This window comes from Chiloscyllium punctatum, chromosome 5 (assembly GCF_047496795.1).
Source record: "Chiloscyllium punctatum isolate Juve2018m chromosome 5, sChiPun1.3, whole genome shotgun sequence".
Taxonomy (NCBI): domain Eukaryota; kingdom Metazoa; phylum Chordata; class Chondrichthyes; order Orectolobiformes; family Hemiscylliidae; genus Chiloscyllium; species Chiloscyllium punctatum.
Window position 1 is genome coordinate 131,119,792 of NC_092743.1, and position 7,302 is coordinate 131,127,093.

The window sequence follows — 7,302 nt, forward strand, 5'->3', positions numbered from 1 at the left end:
TTGATAATGTGAACCACTCCTTTCATATACTATCACACAGAAATGCTATTGTGACTATGCCGATGCTTTGAATTATATTTTTTTTAATGAGAAGTTTACCTAAAAATTCATTATATAAGAGCATATACAGCAGCTTTTCCTTTCAGTCACTGGCAGTAAGTAATTCATCAGTTTTCCGGAGAAAACCAATTTCATTGCAAATATGCAGTAATTTCCAATCTTACTGAATAGAGTTGGGGGAGGGGCATGTTAACAAACAGTTCCAATATGAGGAATGTAAAAAAAAAAGCAAAACGCTGTGCTCAGTTCTTTTAGTGCAAAATAATACCATCTGCTGTCTCATGAGTTTTGCAAAATAATCAAAAGGTAATCAGCCTGTCATTTCCTTGTTCCTTCACTCATCAATTTAACTTTCTGTGCTGATCCTGCTACATGTAGATGATGTCCAGCAGATAAACCTCAATGTGTCTAACTCTTTAATAATTCATTATTTTAATCCATTCATTATGCATCACTTTCTTTTTTACTGTGAAAATTAGTTTTCGTTTTAAATGGATTTGGGGTGGGGAAATGTACATATGGATTAATGGTCCTAAATTATCCATACTGCCAAAACGAATTGGCAGTATATATTTTATTAGAGCACTGTTAAGCTATCACGGCGTTTCTCATGGGTACTTTGTGATGTGGAACATATATGCAACTCTCTTACCTGTACAGTGCCTGCTCATCAAATTTTAAGTTACCATTTTCTCTTGAGAGCTTAGTTTATCCAGGTTGATGGTTGTGAGAATATAGAATACTGACAGGTTGCAGTGTTGAGTTGAGACCAATGTGATATGCGCTTTGAATTTGAGGATTTTTGTATCTTTGAGACTTGGCCACCACTGCTACTGTTTACATGCCAATATTTACAGGGGCTAGCATGCACAACCAGAGATTTTGAATTCCCTATTCCAGTCATTTTAATCTAAGATGGTCTATGCTTCAACATGCTCTTTTATATTCTTTATGGTCCAGCTCAGTGTTTACTATATTTTCTCTATTCCTCCACTTTATCTTTGTTAGCCAGAATCTTTCATGTAAGAAGTCTGCAACTACTGCCTTTTCATCCAGCAACCTCTGTCACTTTATGATTAGTCTTCATTGTGAAAGGGTGGAGAGATACATCAGTACACACTTGCCTTTGGTCTAAAGTACATGTGCGTGTATCCTTCACATGAAGCTTTTAAACAAAATTTGGAATTGGATCAGAGGGCTGTCATTGTATATTATGGTATTATCACCAAACATAGACTGTATCCAAGATACACCCTCCTATTTATGGGGGGAGTAGGGAGAGGTATCACAGCACAGAGATAAACAAGCAATTTTGTTTTAAAAATTAAATTAATCCTCAAAATTGATCTCTGTGGTTTCTAATCAGACTTTTTGAATGACCAATACCTGACTTTGAATAATCGATATAAGACCCCAGGTTTATAGCTCAAACAGAAGATTTAATAATTTATCAATAATACTGTAGCTTTCACAATAAAGTTAAACAAAATGTTAATTAAATTTAATTAACTTTGAGTTAAACACAGTCTTCTTTCCAGCTTCCAACTTGCACAAACAGACATAAGTGAAAAAAGATGTAACTTGAAAATTCACCTAAGCAATTGTTAGGATTTTTAACATCATCAGCATGTGGGACTGTATCTTGCTTGTTTCCTGCTAACATGCAAATAGCTTCTAGTAGGCTTTGAGGAATATTCACTTCATATTTATAACTGAGATTCTATTCTCTGAACTTCAATAAGTTGGTAATGATGGATAACCAGCAAGCATTCGAATCTCTATCCTGTAGCTATGGCAGGCATGATCCTTCTGAACAAACTAGTGCTCAAAATACAGTTCAAACTTTGATTTCTCATTCTGTTTCTTTTTCATTCCCTCGGTTAGACTGATAGGCATCATATCTCCTTGTGAGGTCCTTGTTAACTATCAAACACTAAACATTGTTTTATCATAATGCCTATCCAGAGTCAAAGTCTTGTGGTGATACTATGGCTTTAGGAGATGTATTCTGTCCTTATGCAGAGAGGTTGAGATGGAGGTTTCAAGCAGTCTGCTCTAATGCCAAGGGCTTGTGTTCCTTTTTAAAATTGGAACAAGAGACACAGTCTGAATGGGTGGGGTCAAGTTCCCACAAAACCAGGAGTTTTTTAACTTTAGCCATCAGTAGCAGATGCTTTCGTCTTGGAGCTAGATGTGGAGGCTCTTATTCCTGTCTCTGTTATAACAAAAAGCAGGGGTTCTCTTCTGCTAGAATTGCATGGGAGACAATCTATTTTTTTCTGACTTTGTCTTTGCCAAGGGTGTGTTTAAGGGATGTTACTATATTGGAACGATTAATTAATAGTAGTTAATATACTTCATTTTGTTAAGCATTTTTGATAGAATTATAGTTAAGTCTCTTTTTTTAACTTGGTCTGTACTTTAATTATGGTGTTTTATTCTAAGCCTGGTAGTTTGACTAATCAAATTGCGCCTGGAACACAATGCCTTAGAATATTTAATAGTGAAAAATCGGTTTTAATTCATCCTCATTAAAAACAATGAAACAATGGAAATAACCCAGCCTCTTCCCAACATGGAAACAAGGCTTTTGAAAATAATATACTCAACAGAATTACTATAAGTATATTATGCACAATACCTTTAGAATAAGAAAAAGTTAGGGTCTAGGCTATCTTCTTAATATACTTTGAGGGGATTTAGGCAGACCTATAACAGTCTGTAAAGAACTCCCTGGCTTCAGAAATAACAGTTTGTTCTCATTTTCTGGTGGAAAAAAAAGTTGCTTCTCACACTCTAAAGATAAACTTCAACTCTCAGCCCACAACTCCAAACCAAAATTATTCTTTAAAAAAATGGAAAATCAACAAGAGTTCAAAGACTAGATGATAATTTTAGTAATTTGGAAATATTTTTCTTTATTATTTCAGTGTTTATTTTATGGCATGTGATTGGGTGCTACAATGTGCTATGACAGACCAGTTTTGAGACAGGGAGAAATGGTTTATATAATATGATTGGTGACAAAGAAACTATGCTTTGTAACTAATAAAGATAAATGAACATAATTCATTAAAACGTTGTATTCACAGTATGCTGCATAATATACTCGACAGAATTACTGTAAGTATATTATTTTCAAAAGCCTTGTTTCCATGTTGGGAAGAGGCTGAGTTATTTCCATTGTTTCATTGTTTTTAAAGAGGATGAATTAAAACTGATTTTTCACTATTAAATATTCTAAATTACCATTCATTGGTTCACAATAGAGTTGAAATTGAGCTCTTAAAAATGCTGCTGCTAAAAATAATTCAAGGCTTTGAAATAAATTCTGATATAAACTAATAGTTGAGAATCACTTTTTTAAAAGAAAACATAAAACAATACAATTTATATGCTCTACCCAAAAGCAGTCCTTTGGCTCATTTGTCTTTGAATGTTTCAATTATTTTCTTGACAGTTTTTGTCAGGGATGGTCTCAAGGACAGGACAAGGAGGCAGATTCCCAAATCAGAAAGGGAGCTGAATCCCTACTGTTGGCTAGTGTGGTTCAGAATAACACCAACTCAAAAGTTGGTCTTGGCACAACTGGCACAACTGACTTGTGGAACTGGTTCATAAAGTAAGCAAGAATGTGGATGGGAATGAAGTTAGTAGCGTGATTCATTAGGGTTATGATAGTGCTTTATATAAAAACAAGTTAAAAATAACATGCATAATACTGTCACAGCATGCTAAGGTAAATTAAAATGTCTGTGAGAATAAAAAGCATAGGGCCTACAGGATGTTCAGTATTCTGGCTGGACAGTTGTAACTCAATAGGTTCTTGCTGTAACTGACCACGTATTTGTCTCCATTGAAAGTGTGGACTGAAGTGGAAGTGGGAATGTTATAACTAAAATACCAGGAAAGTCCTTTATGCTGAAGATGTTCAACCTGACAAAACATCTGTCATTGTGTTTCAAAGCTGTAAGTTTCAGGGGGTCACAAAGAGGAAACACCCAGGGCTTATCAACTGAAAGTATCAATTTCTAACCCTTTTCTCTTTGTCATCATGTGGGGAAAAGATAGAAAACCAAGTAAGCTTAAAAGAAATATTTATAATGCAAGAATAGGCCTAGGTCCATCTGATCAGCCAGTGATTCAAAGAATGATTGCCACTCTACAGACAACAGTGTATCATCATTGCTAAAATTTCAATAGATTGAGACAATAAAATCTACTATTGAAATCTGGACTTCTAAGCTTCAAAACATTTTATCAAATCTATTTTTTTCCACCCACAGTAATTGTGTTAAATAGAATGTTTTCCTTGTCTTAGTCATGATCATCAAATTGATTCTTGGGAAGACACACACTCAATCTGGTAACCTATGTTTCATTCCCTCCATAGTCAGACCATCTTTCCTCAGGTAAGGAGATCAAAACTGCAAATAATACCCCAGGTGTGGTCACACCAAAGTGATATACAATTGCAATAAGACATCCTGCTGCTGTACTCCAATTGTCTTGTCATAAAGGCCAACGTACCACCTGCGGTACCTGCATGCCTACTTTCAGTAGCTAATGTAGAAAGACACAGAGGTCTCATTGCACCTCTCCCTTTCCCCTTAATTGGTAAAGATCAAATCCCACCTTTCTCATACTAAAATAAAATTGCATTGGAAAGAGCTGAAACCATCTTACAGTTGCAGCTGATATCCTTGATGGATTTACAGGTGCTTAACCATAATCCACTAATTTTTGTAAATAAATTTAAGACTTTATATGGTTGAACCAATAAACTGCATTTCATGTAGAAAATGTTCACATTGTAGAAAAGAATGTAATGATAGGTACTTTATCAAAAATGTGATTATGTTGAAATTGTTAAGAATTTGGGAAGAAATTGTATATTTCCTGTGTAAGGAATGAGTGGGGGTGAATGAATTAAATTTTGTGTTGCAGTATATGTATGTTATGTTTACCTAGGAATGACTGCATTCAAAAAGGATGCATTCTTTTTGAAACATACCTTTAAGGGTGAAGGTATGTTTGAGACCTTTTTTTGCAACAGTGAACTGTTGGACTGCTATATTTGAAATACCAGGTGAGTTTTGGACTTTGAAGTCAAGTCTTGCATATTTCTTGATCTGTGTGATATCATGTTCCTTTTTAAAGCAATGACAGGGATAATTTGAGACTAAACTGCACTGACAGTCTCATGAGTTGAGGAAATTCTGCATGACGACAAATTTGTGTTGAAAAATTCTAAGTGTCGGGGGCAGCAGAGAAGAACTCCCAGAGCTTGCCGTCAGAGTGACAATCATCATACTGGGAACAATGTGTCTTCAGTGCTAAAAATCACAAGACTGTTAGACAAATTAATCAACCATTGAAGTCTGGATTTTTGAGCTTCAGAACTTTATTTACCCTATCAATAATATTTTTCCATCTGTAGAATAGGTTTTATACTGCTTGGCTTTTCTTTGTCTAAATTATACAGATGCATATATTTAGGGGTCTTCAAGGGTTATTGTTTAAATTGCACAGTAGAAGATTAGAAATCCTTTTCTCTGTCTTTTGTTAAAGTTGTGTGTTTAGAGTAAAGAAAGCTATTTCATATTACTGACAAAATCTACTGTGAATTGCTTCAGTCAAGCAAATTAGTCACCTTGATGGTCTTATTAGAATTTTATATTAGATTAGATTACTTAGTGTGGAAACAGGCCCTTCGGCCCAACAAGTCCACACCGACCTGCCGAAGCACACCCACCCAGACCCATTTCCCTACATTTACTCCTGCACCTAACAACTACGAGCAATTTAGCATGGCCAATTCACCTAACCTGTACATTTTTGGACTGTGGGAGGAAACCGGAGCACCCGGAGAAAACCCACGCAGACACTGGGAGAATGTGCAAACTCCACACAGACAGTCAGTCACCTGAGGCAGGAATTGAACCCGGGTCTCTGGCGCTGTGAGGCAGCAGTGCTAACCATTGTGCCACCACGCTGCCCACTATCTTTTGTGACCGTTTGTGGATTTGTGGGGGCATAATTTTTTTTGGCACACTCTTCCTAATACATTGTGACACTCTCTCAGGTTCTGGGTTCTTTGAATGTCAGAGAGTGTCAGTGGCTTTATTTTTTTTAAAAGGTGTAATATCTCTGGACTAATAATAGAGATCTAAGTTAATGCTATGGGAAAATTGGAATTTTTATGGCAGGCTCATGCAATCGAAATTTTAAATTAATAAGTCTGGAAACAAAATTAATCTAATGGTGACCATATAATCATTATGAAATGTCCTTTGGGGTAAGAAATCAGCCATTCTCACCTGTTGTAGTCTCTATGTGACTCCTGGCTCTGAAGCATTTGTTCCAACAAATTTGTACAGACTGTAAGAAGAAGAAGAAGATCACCAGCCATCAATCCTATGGCTCTGCAGCAGGTACGGAAGGAACTAAAAAAAGAAAAACTAGACTTTGTCCTCACCAGCCTACCTTTTAAGGGTGTGTCCGTCAATGCTAAATGAAATAACTAATTTCTCTCTCTTTTCAAGGTCCCAGCACCACAAATGTCCGTCTTTAGTTGATTCTATGCACTCAATATCAGAAAAAGGGGCTGGAGACAATGAATGCTGTAAAGATTATGAGCCCAATCAACATTCTGGCATTAGTACTGAAGATTTGTACTCCAGGACTAGCCTAACCCTATCCAAGCTATTCCAGTATGGCTAACATTGGCTTCTCTACATAAACATGCTGCTTTGTTTAGATATGTCCTGTCCACAAAAAGCCAGATACCACTCAATCAACTTACTCTTAATCATAAAAGTGACTGAATAGGTCTGCAATATTGCTATCAAGCAGCAATTGATCAGAAATTACCTGCTTACTGATGCTTTATTTGACTGACATAGTTATAGCATTGGTCCAAACATTAACAAAAGAATTAAATTCCAGAAGTGAGGTGGAATCGTTTCCCTTGACATCAATGCACAATTTGACCAAGTATAGCATCAAGGAGCCCTAGAAAGACTAGAGTAAAATGGAATCAGGGAAAATGCTCCACTAGTTGGAGTCCTACCTAGCGCGAAGGATGATGATTGTGGCTATTGCAGGTTAATAAGAGTCATAAAAAGAGTCATTCATCATGAAAACAGACCTTTCAGACCAACTCATCCACGCTGACCAAGTTTCCCAAACTAAACTAGGCCCACTTGCCTGCATTTAGCCCTTATCCCTCTAAATCTTTCC